At 43.7% G+C, this 20335-nt stretch overlaps 5 non-coding genes across 5 annotated transcripts; all 5 read left to right on the top strand.

Annotated features, from left to right (window-relative positions):
• Positions 1–6883: 6883 nt before the first annotated feature.
• trnak-cuu (transfer RNA lysine (anticodon CUU)) lies at positions 6884–6956 on the top strand. Its single transcript has one exon. It is a non-coding gene; the product is annotated as a tRNA-Lys (tRNA).
• Positions 6957–8346: 1390 nt separating this feature from the next.
• trnal-gag (transfer RNA leucine (anticodon GAG)) lies at positions 8347–8420 on the top strand. Its single transcript has one exon. It is a non-coding gene; the product is annotated as a tRNA-Leu (tRNA).
• A 5417-nt stretch (positions 8421–13837) lies between these two features.
• On the top strand, positions 13838–13910 carry trnaf-gaa (transfer RNA phenylalanine (anticodon GAA)). The gene has a single exon. It is a non-coding gene; the product is annotated as a tRNA-Phe (tRNA).
• Positions 13911–16782: 2872 nt separating this feature from the next.
• Positions 16783–16856, top strand: trnak-cuu (transfer RNA lysine (anticodon CUU)). Its single transcript has one exon. It is a non-coding gene; the product is annotated as a tRNA-Lys (tRNA).
• Positions 16857–18915: 2059 nt separating this feature from the next.
• Positions 18916–18988, top strand: trnaf-gaa (transfer RNA phenylalanine (anticodon GAA)). The gene has a single exon. It is a non-coding gene; the product is annotated as a tRNA-Phe (tRNA).
• Positions 18989–20335: the final 1347 nt, after the last annotated feature.

The following is a 20335-nucleotide window of genomic DNA, read 5'->3' as shown; positions in this document are numbered from 1 at the left end:
TCCATCTGCACTGCTTACAATGCTGTCGTCGGTGTTATCAGTAAACTTCGATATGTGGCTTTCTATCCCGTCGTCTAATATCAATGAGACCGCCTGAATTGAGGTAAATTCACATTCGGTTTCAATCTCCTCATCATCTTGATATATTTTATTTACTTCACGTGTGTTGCGCCTTGGAAACTTCCGCACCTTGTCCTCTGGAGCTCAAATATGTACTGGATATAATTCAATTCTCCCAACAGCAACACTGGAAAGATGCGAGACGCCAATTGGTGACTTTTCACTAAAAGTAGTAAGACAGCAGACCTCAACTACGATTTGAACCCGGGACCTTTCGCATTTTAATCAATAAAACCTCCTAAGCGAGAATCATACCTCTATACCAACGTGCCGCTATCGCAATCTATCATGCAGCTAGTGCAAAGGTTCGCTGCCACCTAAAGCCGATCGGCCTTCCGTTCAGATCTCTTCTGTCGATCCAATCTCATTTTCTATTCCGTGTACAGCAATATCAATTTGTGCACTAACAATTTCCAGTCACCAGTATTAGTCTCCCTTTACCAAATTTGTTTCGACTGTATGACTTGTATTATCAAGTAAGATGTTTCAGTATTAGTTGCTCTGAAACTACATTGTTTGGGAGGATACTGAGAGGTGCAGATGAAAAAAGTGACTTGGAGTGCATGTCCACAAATCCCTGAAGGTAGCAAGACAGGTAGATAATGTGGTTAAGTAGGCATACAGGATACTTTCCTTTATTAGCCCAGGCATAAAATATAAAAGCTAGGAGGTTATACTACAACTGTATAAAACACCAGTAAGGCCACAGCTAAAGTACTGTGTCCCTTTCTGATCAGCACAATACAGGGAAGATGTGATTGCAGCAGAGTGTACAGAGGGGATTTACGAGGAAGTTGCCAGGACTGGAGAATTTGAGCTATGAGGATAGATTGGATAGGCTGGGGTTGTTTTGTTTGGAACCGAGGAGGCTGAGGGGAGATTTAATTGAGGTGTATAAAATTATCATGGGCCATGATAGAGTGACAGGAAGGACCTATTTCCCTTAGTAGAGACGTCAATAATCAGGCGGCATAGATTTAAGGTAATTGGAGGAAGGATTAGAGGAGAGGAGAATATTTTTCACCCAGAGGGTGGTAGGGGTGTGGAACTCACTGCCTGAAAGGGTGGGAGATGCAGAAACCCTCATCGCATTTAAAAAGTACTTGAATATGTACCTGAAGAGCCGTAAACGACAAGACTTCGGACCAAATGCTGGAAAGTGGGATGAGGCTCGATATCTCTTTTTCGGCCGGCACAGACACTATGGGACGAATGGCCTCCTTCTGTGGTGTAAATATTTATGATTGTGTGGTTCTATATTTGATTGCCGGCTGTCTCGGCATCGTGATAACATACACTCTACCATAAGTCTACTTTAATTGATTTGGTGCTTTGTTTCACTGTAAGAGCGAAGAGACATTAACGTGTAGACATTAGCTGCAGCAGCTGGGTCGCACCTTTACTTTTCCTACCGTCTCAATCTTTCTTTAACCCTCTCTGCTGGTGTTGCAGGTTCGATCAGCCGTCGCCGATCAGGGAAGCCTGAGAAGTCCATCAGTGGACAACACAAGAGACAGAGAAAGGGAGAGATAGAAAAATGCATGCAAAGAAAATATAGAGTATAAATAGATTCATACAATCGTAAAATGGTTACAGCAGATAAGGAGGCTATTCGGCCCATCGAGCCCGTGCCGGCTCATTGTAAGAGCAATCCAGTTCGTCGCATTCCCTCGTCCCATTCCCCCGCCCCTTCCTGGTAGCCCTGCTTTTATTTCCCTTCAAGTACTTATCAAATTCCTTTTTGAAAGCCATGATTGAATCTGCTTCCACCATCCTTTCAGGGAGCGCTTTCCAGATTATAACTACTCGTTGGTAAAAAAGTGTTTCCTCATGTCGCCTTTGGTGCTTTTGCCAATCACCTTAAATCTGTGTCCCTGGTTCTTCACCCTTCCGCCAATGAGAATAGCTTCTCTTTATTTACTTTATCTGAAGCCTTCATGATTTTGAATACTTCCATCAAATCTCCTCTTAACGTTCCCTGCTCGAAGGAGAACAACCCCAGCACGGGGTAAATGCGGTCAATTAGCTTCAATTCATTTATTTAAGCATTACACATCTCTTTACACGTAACCGTGACATTATGGTCGCGTGGCATCGCGATCTAAGGTGTTCCATCAAATTTCTATGGAGGCGTGGGTTTGAATCCCACTGCTGTTAGAATTTCTGCCAATGTTTATTTTGATCTGTTCACAGAAAACCCGATTGTAGTGCGATGGAGCAGAGGATGTGAAAGGAGCTGAAAGTGAAAGTGCAGATATTATTTCCATCACGGGGACAGGACAAGTTTCCACAGGTAAGGGCCTCTAACCTTAATATTCCTTCCAGCAGAGTGGGACAGGTGATCAGAGCAACCGGGCTCTAGCGGCACAATAAAGCAATGCGCGGTCCTTATATGACAGTACAGGGTCGGGAAATGCAAAGGTTTTTATTCGAGACTCACCTAGATCAACAATTGTTTTTCTTTGTGAACATTTCGAACGGAGCTGAAGGTATAATTTCGGTGTTCCAAAATGCATCAATTATTTGTATCACCACGTGGTTCCTCTTGTTGTAATAGTGATGAAATATTTAGTGTTATTAGTTTACAGGAGGGTGGCTGCGGTATTGGAGCCGCAAACTATGATTTAGATCAATCTACAAGTTATGAGATTTATCTTGAGCTTTAAACCAGCGCGTTAGACCGCTCAGTCACGATACTTTCCATCTTGCGATCGTCAGGAGCTACTTCTAGAGGAGTAGAAATACTGCAAGCAAGAATTCTACCCCTCAAGCACCAATACACGACCGGCAGCCGGATGCATGTGTCCAGTTAGAAATCTGTCTGAAGGAACATGCAGTCTGATAGAACCGGAAATCCAGCAGATTGACTTTTGCAGTGAGCAGATGATGAGCCTCCTTCTTGAGAGTGTTTCGCCAATCCAGCTCAGAGTGGATTAAGCATTATAAATTCGGGTGGGACTGGAGCCACTTGTATAAGAGAAAGTGTAGGGGGTAGTTTCCCTTCCTTGAAGGACATTAATGATCCTGTTGAGGTTTTGCTGCAACATTTCACTTCCCAGCGCGGAAATCACCGAACCCTGAGCTAAAATTCAACGATGGTGAGATTTGGACACACAACTTTTGCAGTGATTTGAAGAAGTCCCACGTGCTACGCATGGCACCACAAATCGGCTATCGATTAGTTTATTTCACGTATCCCATATGCTGCTTTGGAACATTTGCTGCGGTGCAGTAAGTGGTTCAAAAGCTCAGTGGAGATTCAAAGCAGCTCCTGAGAAAGCGACAAAGCGACGGTTTGTACAATGCATAGTCCTCTCTCTCTCTCCCATTTGCTCACTCTTGCTTTCTATCTTGAGCTCTCACTCTCCCCGTTTATCTCTTGAGGGCTGGAATACAAAGAGGTGGAAGTTATGTTAAAGCTGCACAGAGCTCTGGCGAGACCCCATCTGGAGGACAGCATTCAATTCTGGGCACCCCACCTCAGGAAGGATGTATGAACCTGGATGTTCGAGGGGCTGAATGGCCTACTCATGTTCCCATGTTCCAAAAAATGAAAGAATAATTCAAGTATAGAGACCCTAATGTATCAGGATAAGTGAGTGAAGAATGTTTTCTGTTTGAAGTACTGATTTCATTAATTGAATACTCCCAGTGCAGTGCAGTCCAGTCCAGACAAGCTGCTCGCAAAAGTGGCATTTTCTGTGAGAACACGAAAGACTTGTTCAGGCCATGACAGTACCGAGTGCGGGTAGGCCTGCGCGTGAAATGGAAAATTGAAATGAACTAATCCCACAAGCAGCGGATGTCTCTGTTTCCATTTCCAGAATGCACGCACGCACGGGTCGAATCGATACAGCTCCTGGGAAAGCTGCGGGGCGTCGCTGGGCTGCCGTGGATCATTTGAAGCAACCGTTTCACGTGGCATCTCCTGTTTCTGAATCTGCTTTCCCTCCTGCTTCCTTTACTCCTCCAGCTGCCAGTTGAATTAGATGCTTGATGCAAAAACAGCGAATACATGAAACCCATCTTGACCTGCTCAGCAGGGAGAGGGAAAGAACGGTGTTGTCCATCGAGAAGGGATGGATTTTGCACATACCGGAAAAAATAGACGGAAAGGTCTCATCTCACTGCTTCTTTGCTTTGCGGAATATCTTAGTATTCAGGAGATCATCTCACTGCCCCCCAGGCCCATGATCCCCACTCGCACTCTCCTTCCAATCTCAAACACTTTGCTTAGGTTTGAAATCGCGTATGTTTTCACATTGGGATTTAATTTGCAGAAAGCGATGCTGTGATAACCGGGGCTATTGAGGAGATGCAGTGCAAGAAGATATATAAAAGGCTAATGATAGCAATGACTGTTCTCACACTGTGAGCTACAGTTAAAGGCTGACAACATTTAAAGTCTCATGCAGCAGGTCTGGACCCAAATCTTTCACGTGGCATCTCCTTCTGCTTCTGTCACTCCGTTTCCTCCACGTAGAGTTCATTTGGAATTCCTGTGCGGCTTCTTCGAGCGCAATTCGCTCCAGTACATCAATTGCAGATATTAGTTTGATCAAGGGGAGAGGACATCTTTTCACAGGCAAGGGCTGTTCATCCTATTGTTTTTCTGCCAGATTAGGGCAGATGATCAAAGTAACCGGATTGGGTGAACTGTCCGTACAGGTGCCTGGTGGGCTCGTGGTTATGATTCGGCGTTCACACCTATATAATTAATTACATGAAACCAAACAAACTCTACGAAAAGAGGAATATTTCTGTAAACACCATTAACCAACCTATAACTTTCTGTTGCAGACTGAAAGAAACCCTAACGTGGTTAGCGAGTGACACTCATGAGTTTAATAATGATTTGTTTTGTATGTGAAACGCTTTTCAGACTGCATTTTAGGAGACGGTTTTGAAATGTTCAGTGTATATCACACCAGGAGTTTGGTGCAGCCGTTGTTAAATTGATGTGGAGATGCCGGTGATGGACTAGGGTTAACAAATGTAAGGAATCTTACAACACCAGTTTATAGTCCAACTGTTTTATTTGAAAATCACAAGCTTTCGGAGGATTCCTCCTTCGCAGGTGAAGTGTGCAATTCCTTAAATGTTACCGCATTTATAGTCAGAGAACAATACCTGGTGATTACAGATAATCTTTCCAACTGCCCGTTGCCAAGGCAATCAAAGTGTTCAGACAGAGAGATGTTACATACAGGACCACCGAATATCCAAACGGCCAGAACAAAAGACTGAGAGAGAGAGAGAGAGAGAAACATCCGAAAGGAAGAGAAAGAGAGAGAATGACCCGTTGTATTAAAAACAGATACATTTTGTTCGCTGGTGGTGTTACGTGTAACGTGACATGAACCCAAGATCCCGGTTGAGGCCGTCTTCATGGGTGCGGAACTTATAGAATCATAGAATCATAGAATCATAGAAGTTACAACATGGAAACAGGCCCTTCGGCCCAACATGTCCATGTCGCCCAGTTTATACCACTAAGCTAGTCCCAATTGCCTGCACTTGGCCCATATCCCTCCATACCCATCTTACCCATGTAACTGTCCAAATGCTTTTTAAAAGACAAAATTGTACCCGCCTCTACTAATGCCTCTGGCAGCTCGTTCCAGACACTCACCACCCTTTGAGTGAGTTTAATGTTCAGAAATAAGACAGCACAGATTTTCACTCGTGCAAGCTGCACACCCTTTATTTGGAAAAGTAAACTGATAGTAGAGAGATGTTATATTGATCACTGCAACCTGAAGCTTTAGCTCTGTGAATCAGTCCTTCAGCAACCTTAAAGTTGTGTTTCTGTTCGTGCAATTGGTTAGCGCGTTCGGCTCTGCACTGAAAAGTTGGTGGTTTGAACCCACCCGGTGATGCCGGAGTAACTTTTACCTTAACATTCATTTTCTAGCATTTCTGGGGCTCGAATGTGTGTCTTGTCTGCAAGAAAAAGCACCATAAACATTGCCAGCTGATTGCGTCTGATTTTCCACCATTTATTCTGCGGTTGGATAACAGGCATCTGAAACATACACAAAAGAAATGAGATTGGCTTGAAGGAAATCGGAATACTTCTTGACAGACAAAGTTCGAAGGATGCAGGCGAGCTCCTTCACTCTGACACGGATATTTCTGCAGTGAGCGACATCAGACTATTTCCACAATGAATGACATTCCCTTAATTTTTGAAAAGTAAAATGGTATTCACATTCCGACTGGTTTCAGTTGATGTGTGAGAGGTCGTAAAAGGATCAATCTCCCGTTAAGGCGGCCTTTTTCTCTGTCTCTCTCTGTTGGTCGAATCCAAAATGAAATTGGAGCTGGACTAATCAGGCAAGAAATCAGGAACCACTTCAGCAAACAAAATACGGCCGAAAGCTGGAACTCTCTCATCCCAAAGGATGTGGATTGTGGCTCAATTCATAATTTGAAGACTGCCATTGATAGATCTTTTTTCGATTCGGGTACGAAGGAATATGAGTCCAAGGCGGAGAAACAGAGATGAATTGCAGATCAACTCATGATCTAATTGAATGGGGCAGCAGGTTCGAGGGGCTGAATGGCCTTCTCTTGTCCCGATGTTCCTATACTGCTCAGCGCGGGGCTGGACAAATGGTAAAAGACATCAGACGAACTCCAGAATGAAAAAAACCGGTGTTCAGAAGGAGATACCCTGAGATTGTGGAACGAACTGAACTCCTGCAGCAAAGCCAACAGCTGTCTCTCTGCAATAATAAGATGGGAAGAATTTTGGCAACCGGCCCGGCTAGCTCAGTCGGTAGAGCATGAGACTCTTAATTTCACGATCGTGGGCTCGAGCCCCAAGTTGGGCGATTTGTGTTCTACTTTTCACACTGGGTGATAAAAGTTTCAAAGTGCAACCTCTTATCTCCAGTTCATGAAATCCAGTTATTTTGACAGACACAACACTGAGCTGTGTGAAAGAAAACCGTGAGCGTTGCCAAATATCCAGTCCCTCCCGATACTATCTTCTCATTCCTTCCACATGGGACACGGCAGATACCGTTTCAATAGGTTTCATTTTTGCTGTTATTAAAAATGTTGATAGTTAGGATGTGTAATATTTATAAGATGCCAACTCTGGATCCATTCGCCTCTCTGATACCTCCTGATACCCACTTACCCTATTTGATTCTCCCTGATCTCCTTATCTTCTCTGATACCCTCAGAAAGTCCATTATCCTCTTTCAACCTTGTCAGCGCCCTTTACACTCTCTGATACCCGCAGTCCTCACCCACTGATACGCCCTGAGAGTCCTTACACTCTCTGATACCCTCTGACAGTCCTTCCCCTCTGTGAGATCTCAATATGCTCTCTGATACCCTCTGACTGCCCGCTCCCCTCTCTGAGCCCCGTCACACTCTCTGATGCCCTCTGATAGTACCTTCCCCTCTCTGAGATGCCCTTGCCCCAATGGATCGCCACTAAGAAACGATTTGACGCCCTGAGGCCTTCTCAGAACCCATTACCGTCCCTGCTATCAAAGTGCGGTGTACCTTCACAGCTGGATCTACCGGTCTGTGTTAAGGATGAGATCCAGAGTTTGATCGGTCGCTGCTGCTTCCGCCTCTGAGAGCTCTATCGGCGGTCGGTACCGATCTTCCTCCTATAAACTGCGTGTGGATGTATGAGTGCGCTGTTGATTTATAAACTTTGGTAGTTTACGTATGACAGCGATGAACTGTGGGTGTATCTCTATGAGTACGATGTTTATATATGATCTGTGGGTGTATCTCTATGAGTGTGATATTTATATATGAACTGTGGGTGTATATATTAGTGCGATGTTTATATATGAACTGTGGGTGTGTATATATAAGTGTGATATTTATATATGAACCGTGGGTGTGTATATGAGTGTGATGTTTGTTTATGAACTGTGGGTGTGTATATATGTGCGTGATGTTTGTATATGAACTATAGGTGTGTATATATGAGTGTGATGTTTGTATATGTATTGCGGGTGTTTCTATATGAGTGTGATGTTTATATCTGAATTGCGGGTGTGTATATATGAGTGCGATCTTTATATATGAACTGCGGGTGCGTATATATGAGTGCGATGTTTATATACGAACTGGTGGTGTGTGCATATGAGTGCGATGTTTTTCTATGAATTGCGGAATAAACAGGAGCTGCAATTCCTCCTGGGGTTATGTTTTCTTCCAAGACAATGATGTAAAGGGATGTTTTGACAAGCGGCCGAAATCGCTCAGTTGGGAGAGCGTTAGACTGAGAGATCTAAAGGTCGATGGTTCAATCCCGGGTTTCGGCAGTTTTTGGTTGTTGAGTTTCTTCTTCCTTGCTTCGATTCTCGCATTTCATTGCAGTGAAATTTGATACCCGCCACAGAAGGATTGGGGATGAAATAGAGAGGCATCAAGGATGGGAAATATGTTTTCGTCTTGATATAGTTTTTATTTCTCTGTTACCTTCTGCCTTTTTTTCTTGTTTTTTCTCTCTCGGTGCCGGGGGACAATTTGATTTGATGCATTTGTCCTGAACTGATGCCTTTTCCACATCTCGCGGCGGTCAGACCCGCTTTGTCTGTCTGTTGCTGCTGATGATCATTAATGGGAACAGGCCGCGAGTTAAACGTTTCTCTGCAAACCGGAGAAAGAAAAATAAAAAGAAAGACGTGTTTCTCCGGCCCAGGGGCAAAGTTACAATGGATGTTATTCAATAAAACTGTCCCAGTGAATTTGTCTGTGGACCTGCTTGTAAGGCTTGCATTTTAAAAGTTACAAAAACCCGAAATAAATAAAGCAAATTACAAGAATGGAATCCGTGATCATGACATTACGGCATAGTCTTTGCAAATGAGCTAACCGGCGGTCCGAACGGCTGTTTAATTAATTGTTGTACCTGTATGCTGGTTGGTAGCGATTTCTGTACTTGGACCCCGAAATCGCTCTGCTCCTCCACAGTTCCTTTTTTCTCACCATTTAGAAAATAGCCTGAATTATCTTTATTAGATTTAAAGTGAATCACTTCGCTCTCCCCCACATTGAACTCTATTTGCCGCAGTTTTGCCCACTCACTTAATCGATTAATTCCCACTTTTCAACGTCCTGCTTCTTTCCACATGACTTATTGCGCCACCAGAAGGCTGCGTGTACAAATCACGGGTAACCGTTACTTCTCGAGCTGATCGGATTCTGGATCCTTCCGGATTGAATATTTTATCTGCTTTTTCTCAATAAACAGAACCTTGCTCGAAAGTCTCCTTCCCTGGTTCCCAAATTTCAGGAAGGCGTCTCATTCTGCCCTTGACTTTTGATCATGACATGCAGTTGAAACTTTTGCAAAGAGGGAAATAAGTCGCCAAATCGCTCCACGTGAATCTGGAACGCTTTGGGAAGAAGTTCAGTGCAAACAATCAGGAATTTAAAGGCACCTCAATGACCTGCACTTTCATTGAATGAGTTTTGTTCGCCTCTCGGCTTTCATCTCACTGAAGTGAAGAGTGTGATCGCCTTGTATCTGTCAGCGTGTAAGTGACGAGTTTGGGGTGAGCACGGGTCGTCTTTATTTTTGAAATCTCACCAAGCAACAGGGAAAAGAAACTTCGAATCAAACTGTGCCTGTCAGTGAACAATTGAAGTGAATATCGCTCCAAGCAGATCTGGACAATGAGCAGCGCAGCCGCACAGGAGTCCCAAATCCACCCTCTCGCCACTCGGCAATCACAACTTTACTCCGGCCCAGTATCGCCACGCTGAAATCAAGTATTTCTCGAACACATTTTTTTTAACATCATAGTTACTGGTTTAATGGTGAAGACTACCGTCCGCTTCACTGTAAGTGCAAGCGACAACTTTGTAGACAAAGTGTCGTGTCACAGAGCTGCTCCTTGGACCTGCTCATTTCATCTCATTTCATTTTCAGCAAACCTGAATATTACTGGAATATAGAATGGCGAATCACAGCTCAAAAGGTCAATCCTCTCCACCAAGAGGGGACTGAGTCTTCCAACATACGGTGGTTAATGGCAAGGTTGGCTTCATGTCCAGAAATAACACAGCACAGATTTTCACTCATGCAAGCTGCACACCCTTTATTTTGGAAAAGTAAACTGATAGTCAGACAGCTGTTATATTAATCGCGGCAAGCTGAAGCTTCAGCTCGGTGAATTAGTCGTTCAGCAAAGACAAAGTTGTGTTTCTGTGGCGCAATTGTTTCGCGCGTTCGGCTGTTAACTGAAAGGTTGTTGGTTCAAGCTCCACCCGGTGGACGCTGGGTAGTAACTTTCACCTGAACATTCAATGTCTCGCGTTTCCAGCATTCGAATGTGTGTCCTGTCTGAACGAAAATATACAGGTGAGGTGCCTGAAGATTGGAGGGCAGCAAATGTTGTGCCTTTGTTTAAGAAGGGCGGCAGGGAAAAGCCTGGGAACTACAGACCGGTGAGCCTGACATCTGTAGTGGGTAAGTTGTTAGAGGGTATTCTGAGAGACAGGATCTGCAGGCATTTGGAGAGGCAGGGACTGATTGGGATTAGTCAGCATGGTTTTGTGAGTGGAAAATCATGTCTCACGAATTTGATTGAGTTTTTTGAAGGGGTAACCAAGAAGATAGATGAGGGCTGTGCAGTAGACGTGGTCTACATGGACTTTAGCAAAGCCTTTGACAAGGTACCGCATGGTAGGTTGTTACATAAGGTTAAATCTCACGGGATCCAAGGTGAGGTAGCAAATTGGATACAAAATTGGATTGACGACAGGTGGTTGTGGAGGGTTGTTTTTCTAACTGGAGTCCTGTGACCAGCGGTGTGCCTCAGGGATCGGTGCTGGGTCCGCTGTTATTTGTTATTTATATTAATGATTTGGATGAGAATTTAGGAGGCATGGTTAGTAAGTTTGCAGATGACACCAAGATTGGTGGCATTGTGGACAGTGAAGAAGGTTATCTGGATTGCAACGGGATCTTGATAAATTGGGCCAGTGGGCCGATGAATGGCAGATGGAGTTTAATTTAGATAAATGTGAGGTGATGCATTTTTGGTAGATCGAATCGGGCCAGGACCTGCTCCGTTAATGGTAGGGCGTTGGGGAGAGTTATATAACAACGAGATCTAGGAGTACAGGTTCATAGCTCCTTGAAAGTTGAGTCACAGGTGGATAGGGTGGTGAAGAAGGCATTCAGCATGCTTGGTTTCATTGGTCAGAACATTGAATACAGGAGTTGGGATGTCTTGTTGAAGTTGTACAAGACATTAGTAAGTAAGGCCACACTTGGAATACTGTGTACAGTTCTGGTCACCCTATTATAGAAAGGATATTATTAAACTAGAAAGAGTGCAGAAAAGATTTACTAGGATGCTACCGGGACTTGATGGTTTGACTTATAGGGAGAGGTTGGATAGACTGAGACTTTTTTCCCTGGAGATTAGGAGGTTTAGGGGTGATCTTAAAGAAGTCTATAAAATAATGAGGGTCATAGATCAGGTAGATAGTCAAAATCTTTTCCCAAAGGTAGGGGAGTCTATAACGAGGAGGCATAGATTTAAGTTGAGAGAGGAGAGATACAAAAGGATCCAGAGGGGCAATATTTTCACTCAAAGGGTGGTGAGTGTCTGGAACGAGCTGCCAGAGGCAGTAGTAGAGGCGGGTACAATTTTGTCTTTTAAAAAGCATTTGGACAGTTACATGGGTAAGATGGGTATAGAGGGATATGGGCCAAGTGCAGGCAATTGGGACGAGCTTCCTGGTATAAACTGGGCGACATGGACATGTTGCGCCGAAGGGCCTGTTTCCATGTTGTAAACTTCTATGATTCTATTCCGTGAACATTGCCAGCTGAGTGCGTCTAATTTTCCACCATTTAATCTGCTGTCTGAAAAATATTCAAAAAAAACTTGATTGGCTTGAAAGAATTCGGATTATTTCTTGTTTCCACAATGAATGACACTCGCTTTATTTTGGAAAAGTAAAATGGTATTCACATTCCGACAGGTTTCAGTTGATTTGTGAGAGATCTTTCAAGGATCAATCTCTGGTTAAGGCGGCCTTTTTATCTCTCTCTCTCTGTTGGCAGAATACAAAATGAAATTGGAGCTGGACCAATCAGGCAAGAAATCAGGAATCACTTTAGCAAACAAAATAATGCCGGAAGCTGGAACTCTCTCATCCCAAAGGATGTGGATTGAGGCTCAATTCAAATTTTCAAGCCTGATATTGATAGATCTTTTTCCGGTTCGGTTACCAAGGGATATGAGTCCAAGGCGGGGAAACAGAGATGAATTACTGATCACCTCATGATCTAATTGAATGGGACAGCAGGCTCGAGGGGCTGAATGGTCTTCTCCTGTGCCGATGTTACACTCCTGCTCAGTGCGGGGCTGGACGACTGGTAAAAGGCATCAGACTTGACTCCAGAATGAAAATCGTGTGTTCAGATTCTGCCACCTTGGGATTGTCGAACAAACTGAACCCCGACAGCAAAGTCACCACCTGCCTCTCTGCAATAATAGGATTAGAAGGAGCCCGACCGCTGGCCCGGCTCGCTCAGTCGGTAAAGCACGAAATTCCTAATCTCAGGGTCTTGGGTTTAAAGCAAATATTGGGGGTTTTGAGTTATATTTTTCACAGTGGGTGATGAAAGGTTCAAAGTGCAACCTCTTATCTTCAGTTCATGAAATCCAGTTATATCAACAGACACAACACTGAGCTGTGTGAAAGAAAACCGTGAGCGTTGCCAAATATCCAGTCCGTCCCGGTACTATCTTCTCATTACTTCCACATGGGAAACGGAAGATACCGTTTCAATCGGTTTCATTTCCGCTGTTATTAAAAATGTTGACAGTTAGGATGTGTAATATTAAGAAGATGCCAACTCTGGATCCATTCGCCTCTCTGATACCTCCTGATACCCACTTACCCTCCTTGATTCTCCCTGATCTCCTCATCTTCTCTGATACCCTCAGAGAGTCCATTATCCTCTTTCAACCTTGTCAGCGCCCTTTACACTCTCTGATACCCGCAGTCCTCACACACTGATACGCCCTGAGAGTCCTTACACTCTCTGATACCCTCTGGCAGTCCTTCCCCTCTGTGAGATCTCAATATGCTCTCTGATACCCTTTGACTGCCCGCTCCCCTCTTTGAGCCCCGTTACACACTCTGATGCCCTCTGATAGTACCTTCCCCTCTCTGAGATGCACTTGCCCCAATGGATCGCCACTAAGAAGCGATTCGACGCCCTGAGGCCTTCTCAGAACCCATTACCGTCCCTGCTATCAAAGTACGGTGCAACTTCACAGGTGAATCGACCGGTCTGTGTTCAGGATGAGATCCAGAGTTTGATCGGTCGCTGCTGCTTCCGCCTCTGAGAGCTCTGTCGGCGGTCGGTACCGATCTTCCTCCCACAAACTGGGTGTGGATGTATGAGTGCGCTGTTGATTTATAAACTTTGGTAGTTTACGTATGACAGCGATGTTTATATATGAACTGTGGGTGTATCTCTATGAGTACGATGTTTATATATGAACTGTGTCTGTATATCTATGAGTGCGATGTTTATATATCAACTGTGGGTGTATCTCTATGAGTGCGATGTTTATATATGAACTGTGGGTGTATCTCTGTGAGTGCGATGTTTGTGTATGAACTGTGGAATGAACAGGAGGGGCAATTCCTCCTGGGGTTATATTTTCTTCCACGACAATAACACAAAGTAAACATTGGGTGTAGAGCCGAAATAGCTCAGTTGGGAGAGCGTTAGACTGAAGATCTGAAGGTCCTTGGTTCAATCCCGAGTTTCGGCAGTTTTTGGTTGTTTACTTTCTTCTTCCTTGCTTCGATTCTCGGATTGATTTGCAGTGAAATTTAATTCCCGCCACTGAAGGATTGGGGATTGAATAGAGAGACATCAAGGATGGGAAATATTTATATCGTTTGTATTTGGCTGTTATTTCTCTGTTACCTTCTGCCTTTTTCTCTTGGTTTTGTCTCTCTCGGTGCCGGGTGACCATTTGATTTGTCGTAAATTGATGCATTTTCCACATCTCGGGGCGGTCAGACCCGCTCTGTCTGTCTGTTGCTGTGATGATCATTTAATGGGAACAGGCCGCGAGTTAAACGTTTATCTGCAAATTGGAGAAAGACAAATAAAAAGAAAGACGTGTTTATCCTGTCCAGGGGCAAAGTAATAACGGATGGAATTCAAAAACGGTCCCCGTGAATTTTTCTGTGGATTTTCTTTTTAAAGCTTCGATTTCAAAAGTTACAAAAACGCGAAATAAATAAAGTAAATTACAAGAACCGAGTCCGTGATCATTATGTTACAGTATACTCTTTGCAAACGAGTTAACCGGCCGTACCAACGGCACATTAGGCTGTTTAATTAATTTTTGTACCTGCAGCGATTTCTGTACTTTGACCCCTAAATCTCTCTGCTCCTCCACAGCACCGAGTTTCTCACCATTTAGAAAATACTCTGATTTATCTTTCTTAGATTTAAAGTGTATGACCTCGGTCTTCCCCACATTGAACTCTATTTGCCACAGTTTTGTCCACACACTTAATCTATCAATTCCCACTTTTTAATTTCCTGCTACCATCTGCATTACTTCCTGCGTCACCAGAAGGCTGCGTGTTCAAAACACGGGGTAACCGTTGCCTTTAGAGCTGATAGGGTTCTGTATCGTTCCGGAATGAATGTTTCGTCTGCTTTTTCTCAATAAACAGAACCTTGCTCTAAATTCTGGTTCTCTGGATCTCAAATTTGAGCAAATCGTTTCATTTTGCCCTCGACTTTTGATCTTGTGCTGCGGATGAAACTTTTGCAAAGAGGGAGAATAAGTCCCCAAATCGCCCCACGTGTATCTCAAACGCTTTGGGAAGAAGTTCTGTGTCAACAATCAGGAATTTAAAGGCACCTCAATGACCTGCACTTTCGTTGAATGACTTTTTTTCGCCATTGGAATCGACGTGAAATCGCTGTCGGCTTTCATCTCACTGAAGTGCAGAGTGTGGCCGCCTTGTATCGGTCAACGTGTTAGTGACGAGTTTGGGTTAAGCACGGGTCGCGTTTATTTCTGAAATCTCACCAAGCACCGGGGAAAAGAAACTTAGAATCAAACTGTCCCTGTAAGTGATGAATTGAAGGGAATATCGCTCCAAACAGATCTGGACAATGTGCAGCGCAGCCGCACAGGAGTTCCAAATCCACCCTCTCGCCACTCGGCAATCGCATGAACTGAACTTTTCTCCGGCCCAGTGTCACCGCGCTGAAATCGAGTCTTTCACGGCCACATTTTTTCTGAACATAATAATTACTGGTTTAAGAGTGAAAATTGTCGTCCACTTCACTGTAAGTGCAAGAGATAACTTTGTAGACACCGTGTAGTGTCACAGACCTGCTGGTTTGTCCTGCTCATTTCATCTCATCTCATTTTCCGCAAACCTGAATATTACTGGAACAGAGAATGGCGAATCACAGCTCAAAAATCAATCCTCTCTTCCACGAGCGGACTGAGTCTTTCAACATACAGGTGTTTAATGGCAAGGTGAGTTTAATTTTCAGAAATAATACAGCACAGATTTTCACTCGTGCAAACTGCACACCCTTTATTTTGGAAAAGTAAACTGATTGGAAGAAAGCTGTTACATTGAGCGCGGCAACCTGAAGCTTCAGCTCGATGAATTCGTTCTTGAAACGTTGTGAGCTCTGTTTCTGTGGCGCAATTTGTTTGCGCGTTCGGCTGCGAACTGAAAAGTTGGTGGTTCGAACCCACTAGAGAACGCTAAAGAAACCTTTCATCTCAACATTCATTGTCTCGCATTTCTTGGGTTCGAATGTGTGTCTTCTCTGCCTGAAAATGTACCGCAAACATTGCCAGCTGAGTCCGTCTGATTTTCCACCATTTATTCTGCGGTTGGATAACAGTCATCTGAAAAATATCCAAAAAAAACGAGATTGGCTTGAACGAAGTCGGAATACTTCTTGACAGAGAAGGTTCGAAGGTTGCAGGCGAGCTCCTTCAGACTGAATCACACTGACATGGATATTTCTGCAGTGAGCGACATCAGACTGTTTCCACAATGAATGTCACTCCCTTTATTTTGGAAAAGTGAAATGGTATTCACATTCCGACTGGTTTCAGTTGATTTGTGAGAGATCGTTAAAGGATCAATCTCCTGTTAAGACGGCCTTTTTCTCTCTCTCTGTTGGCCGAATCCAAAATAAAATTGGAGCTGGACTTTTCATGCAAGAAATCAGGAATCACTTTCGCAAATAAAATACGGCCGAAAGCTGGAACTCTCTCATCCCAAAGGATGTGGATTAGTGGCTCAATTCATAATTTGAATTCTGATATTGACAGATCGTTTTTCGATTCGGGTACCAAGGAATATGAGTCCAAGACGGAGAAACAGAGATGAATTGCAGATCAACTCATGATCGAATTGAATGGGGCAGCAGGTTCGAGGGGCTGAATGGCCTTCTCTTGTCCCGATGTTCCGATACTGCTCAGCGCGGAGCTGGACGAATGGTAAAAGACATCAGACTAACTCCAGAATGAAAAAAACGGGTGTTCAGAAGTCGATACCCTGAGATTGTGGAACGAACTGAACTCCTGCAGCAAAGCCAACAGTTGTCTCTCTGCAATGATAAGATGGGAAGAATTTCAGCAGTCGGCCCGGCTCGCTCAGTCGGTTAAGCATGAGATTCTTAATCTCATGGGGCGTGGGTTCGAACCCCACGTTGGGCGGTTTGTGTTCCACTTTTCACACTCGGTGATAAAATTTTTAAAGTGCAACCTCTTGTCTCCAGATTCGAAACAGGCACAACCCTGAGCTGTGTGAAAGGAAACCGTGAGCGTTGCCAAATATCCACTCCCTATCGATTCTACCTTCTCGTTCCCTCCACAATGGACGCGGACAGGTTATCGGTTCAATTGGATTCACTTTTTGTTGTTACTAAAAATGTTGAAGGTCAGAAAATGTAATATTTTGGAGATGCCAACGCTGGAACAATTCGCCTCTCTGATACCTCCTGAATCCCCCTTACCCTATTTGATTCTCCCTGTGCTCCTTATCATCGCTGATACGCTCTGTCTCTTACCTTCGCCGATACCCTCAGAGAGTCCATGATTCACTTTGAACCTTGTCAGCGCCATTCACCTGCTCTGATACACACTGTGTGCCCCTTACACAGATGCGCCTTGAACCCCCTTACACTCTCCCATACTCGGCAGTCCTTCCCCTCCCTCAGATCTTAATACACTCTCTGATGGCATGTGACTGCCCCTTCCTCTCTCTGAGCCCCCTTGCACTCTCTGATGCCCTCTGATAGTACCTTCCCCTCTCTGAGATGCCCTTGCCCCAATGGATCGCCACTAAGAAGCGATAAGACGCCCTGAGGCCTTCTCAGAAACCAATTACCGTCCCTGCTATCAAAGTGCGGTGTAACTTCACAGGTGAATCGACCGGTCTGTGTTCAGGATGAGATCAAGAGTTTGATCGGTCGCTGCTGCTTCCGCCTCTGAGAGCTCTATCGGCGGTCGGTACCGATCTTCCTCCTATAAACTGGGTGTGGATGTATGAGTGCGCTGTTGATTTGTAAACTTTGGTAGTTTCCGTATGACAGCGGTGTTTATATATGAACTGTGGGTGTATCTCTATGAGTGTGATGTTTATATATGAACTGTGGGTGCATCTCTATGAGTGTGATGTTTATGCATTAACTGTGGGTGTATGTCTATGAGTGCGATGTTTATATATGAACTGTGGGTGTATCTCTATGAGTACGATGTTTATATATGAACTGTGGGTGTATGTCTATGAGTGCGATGTTTATGTATGAACTGTGGGTGTATCTCTATGAGTACGATGTTTATATATGAACTGTGAGTGTATCTCTATGAGTGCGATGTTTATATATGAACTCTGGGTGTATCTCTATGAGTGCGATGTTTATATATGAACTGTGAGTGTATCTCTATGAGTGCGATGTTTATATATGAACTGTGAGTGTATCTCTATGAGTGCGATGTTAATATATGAACTGTGGGTGTATCTCTATGAGTGCGATGTTTATATATGAACTGTGAGTGTATCTCTATGAGTGCGATGTTTATATATGAACTGTGGGTGTATCTCTATGAGTGCGATGTTTATATTTGAACTGTGGGTGTATCTCTGTGAGTGCGATGTTTATATATGAACTGTGAGTGTATCTCTATGAGTGCGATGTTAAAATATGAACTGTGGGTGTATGTCTATGAGTGTGATGTTTATATATGAACTGTGGGTGTATCTCTATGAGTGCGATGTTTATATATGAACTGTGGGTGTATCTCTATGAGTGCGATGTTTATATTTGAACTGTGGGTGTATCTCTATGAGTGTGATGTTTATATTTGAACTGTGGGTGTATCTCTATGAGTGCGATGTTTATATTTGAACTGTGGGTGTATCTCTATGAGTGTGATGTTTATATTTGAACTGTGGGTGTATCTCTATGAGTGCGATGTTTATATTTGAACTGTGGGTGTATCTCTATGAGTATGATGTTTATATTTGAACTGTGGGTGTATCTCTATGAGTGTGATGTTTATATTTGAACTGTGGGTGTATCTCTATGAGTGTGATGTTTATATTTGAACTGTGGGTGTATCTCTATGAGTGCGATGTTCATATATGAACTGTGGGTGTATCTCTATGAGTGCGATTTTTATGTATGAATTGTGGAATGAACAGGAAGGGCAATTCCTCCTGGGGTTATATTTTCTTCCACGACAATAAAACAAAGTAGCGGTTGGATGTCGAGCCGAAATAGCTCAGTTGGGAGAGCGTTAGACTGAAAATCTGAAGGTCCTTGATTCAATCTCGAGTTTCGGCAGTTTTTGGTTGTTTACTTTCTTCTTCCTTGCTTCGATTCTCGGATTCATTGACAGTGAAATTTAATTCCCGCCACTGAAGGATTGGGGATTGAATGGTGAGGTATCAAGGATGGGAAATATTTATATCGTTTGTATTTGGCTGTTATTTCACTGTTACCTTCTGCCTTTTTCTCTTGGTTTTGTCTCTCTCGGTGCCAGGTGACTATTTGATTTGTCCGAAACTGATACATTTTCCACATCACGGGGCAGTCAGACCCGCTCTGTCTGTCTGTTGCTGCTGATGATCATTAATGGGAACAGGCCGCGAGTTAAACGTTTATCTGCAAATTGGAGAAAGACAAATCAAAAGAAAGACGTGTTTATCCTGCCCAGGGGCAAAGTTACAACGGATGTAATTCAAAAACGGTCCCCGTGAATTTTTCTGTTGATTTTCTTTTTAAAGCTTCGATTTCAAAAGTTACAAAAACGCGAAATAAATAAAGTAAATTACAAGAATCGAGTCCGTGATCATTATGTTACAGTATACTATTTGCAAACGAGTTAACCGGCCGTACCAACGGCACATTAGGCTGTTTAATTAATTTTTGTACCTGCAGCGATTTCTGTACTTGGACCCCTAAATCTCTCTGCTCCTCCACAGCACCGAGTTTCTCACCATTTAGAAAATACTCTGATTTATCTTTCTTAGATTTAAAGTGTATGACCTCGGTCTCCCCCACATTGAACACTATTTGCCACAGTTTTGTCCACACACTTAATCTATCAATTCCCACTTTTCAATTTCCTGCTACCATCTGCGTTTCTTCCTGCGTCACCAGAAGGCTGCGTGTTCAAAACACGGGGTAACCGTTGCCTTTCGAGCTGATAGGATTCTGTATCGTTCCGGAATGAATGTTTCATCTGCTTTTTCTCAATAAACAGAACCTTGCTCTAAATTCTGGTTCTCTGGATCTCAAATTTGAGCAAATCGTTTCATTTTGCCCTCGACTTTTGATCTTGTGCTGCGGATGAAACTTTTGCAAAGAGGGAGAAGAAGTCCCCAAATCGCCCCACGTGTATCTCAAACGCTTTGGGAAGAAGTTCTGTGTAAACAATCAGGAATTTAAAGGCACCTCAATGACCTGCACTTTCATTGAATGACTTTTTTTCGCCATTGGAATCGACGTGAAATCGCAGTCGGCTTTCATCTCACTGAAATGCAGAGTGTGGCCGCCTTGTATCGGTCAATGTGTTAGTGACGAGTTTGGGTTAAGCACGGGTGGCGTTTATTTCTGAAATCTCACCAAGCACCGGGGAAAAGAAACTTAGAATCAAACTGTCCCTGTAAGTGATGAATTGAAGGGTAT

The sequence above is a fragment of the Heptranchias perlo genome, chromosome 20, assembly GCF_035084215.1.
Source record: "Heptranchias perlo isolate sHepPer1 chromosome 20, sHepPer1.hap1, whole genome shotgun sequence".
NCBI lineage: Eukaryota > Metazoa > Chordata > Chondrichthyes > Hexanchiformes > Hexanchidae > Heptranchias > Heptranchias perlo.
Note: the sequence above shows the minus strand (reverse complement) of the source record. Positions and strands in the feature narration are given on the sequence as shown.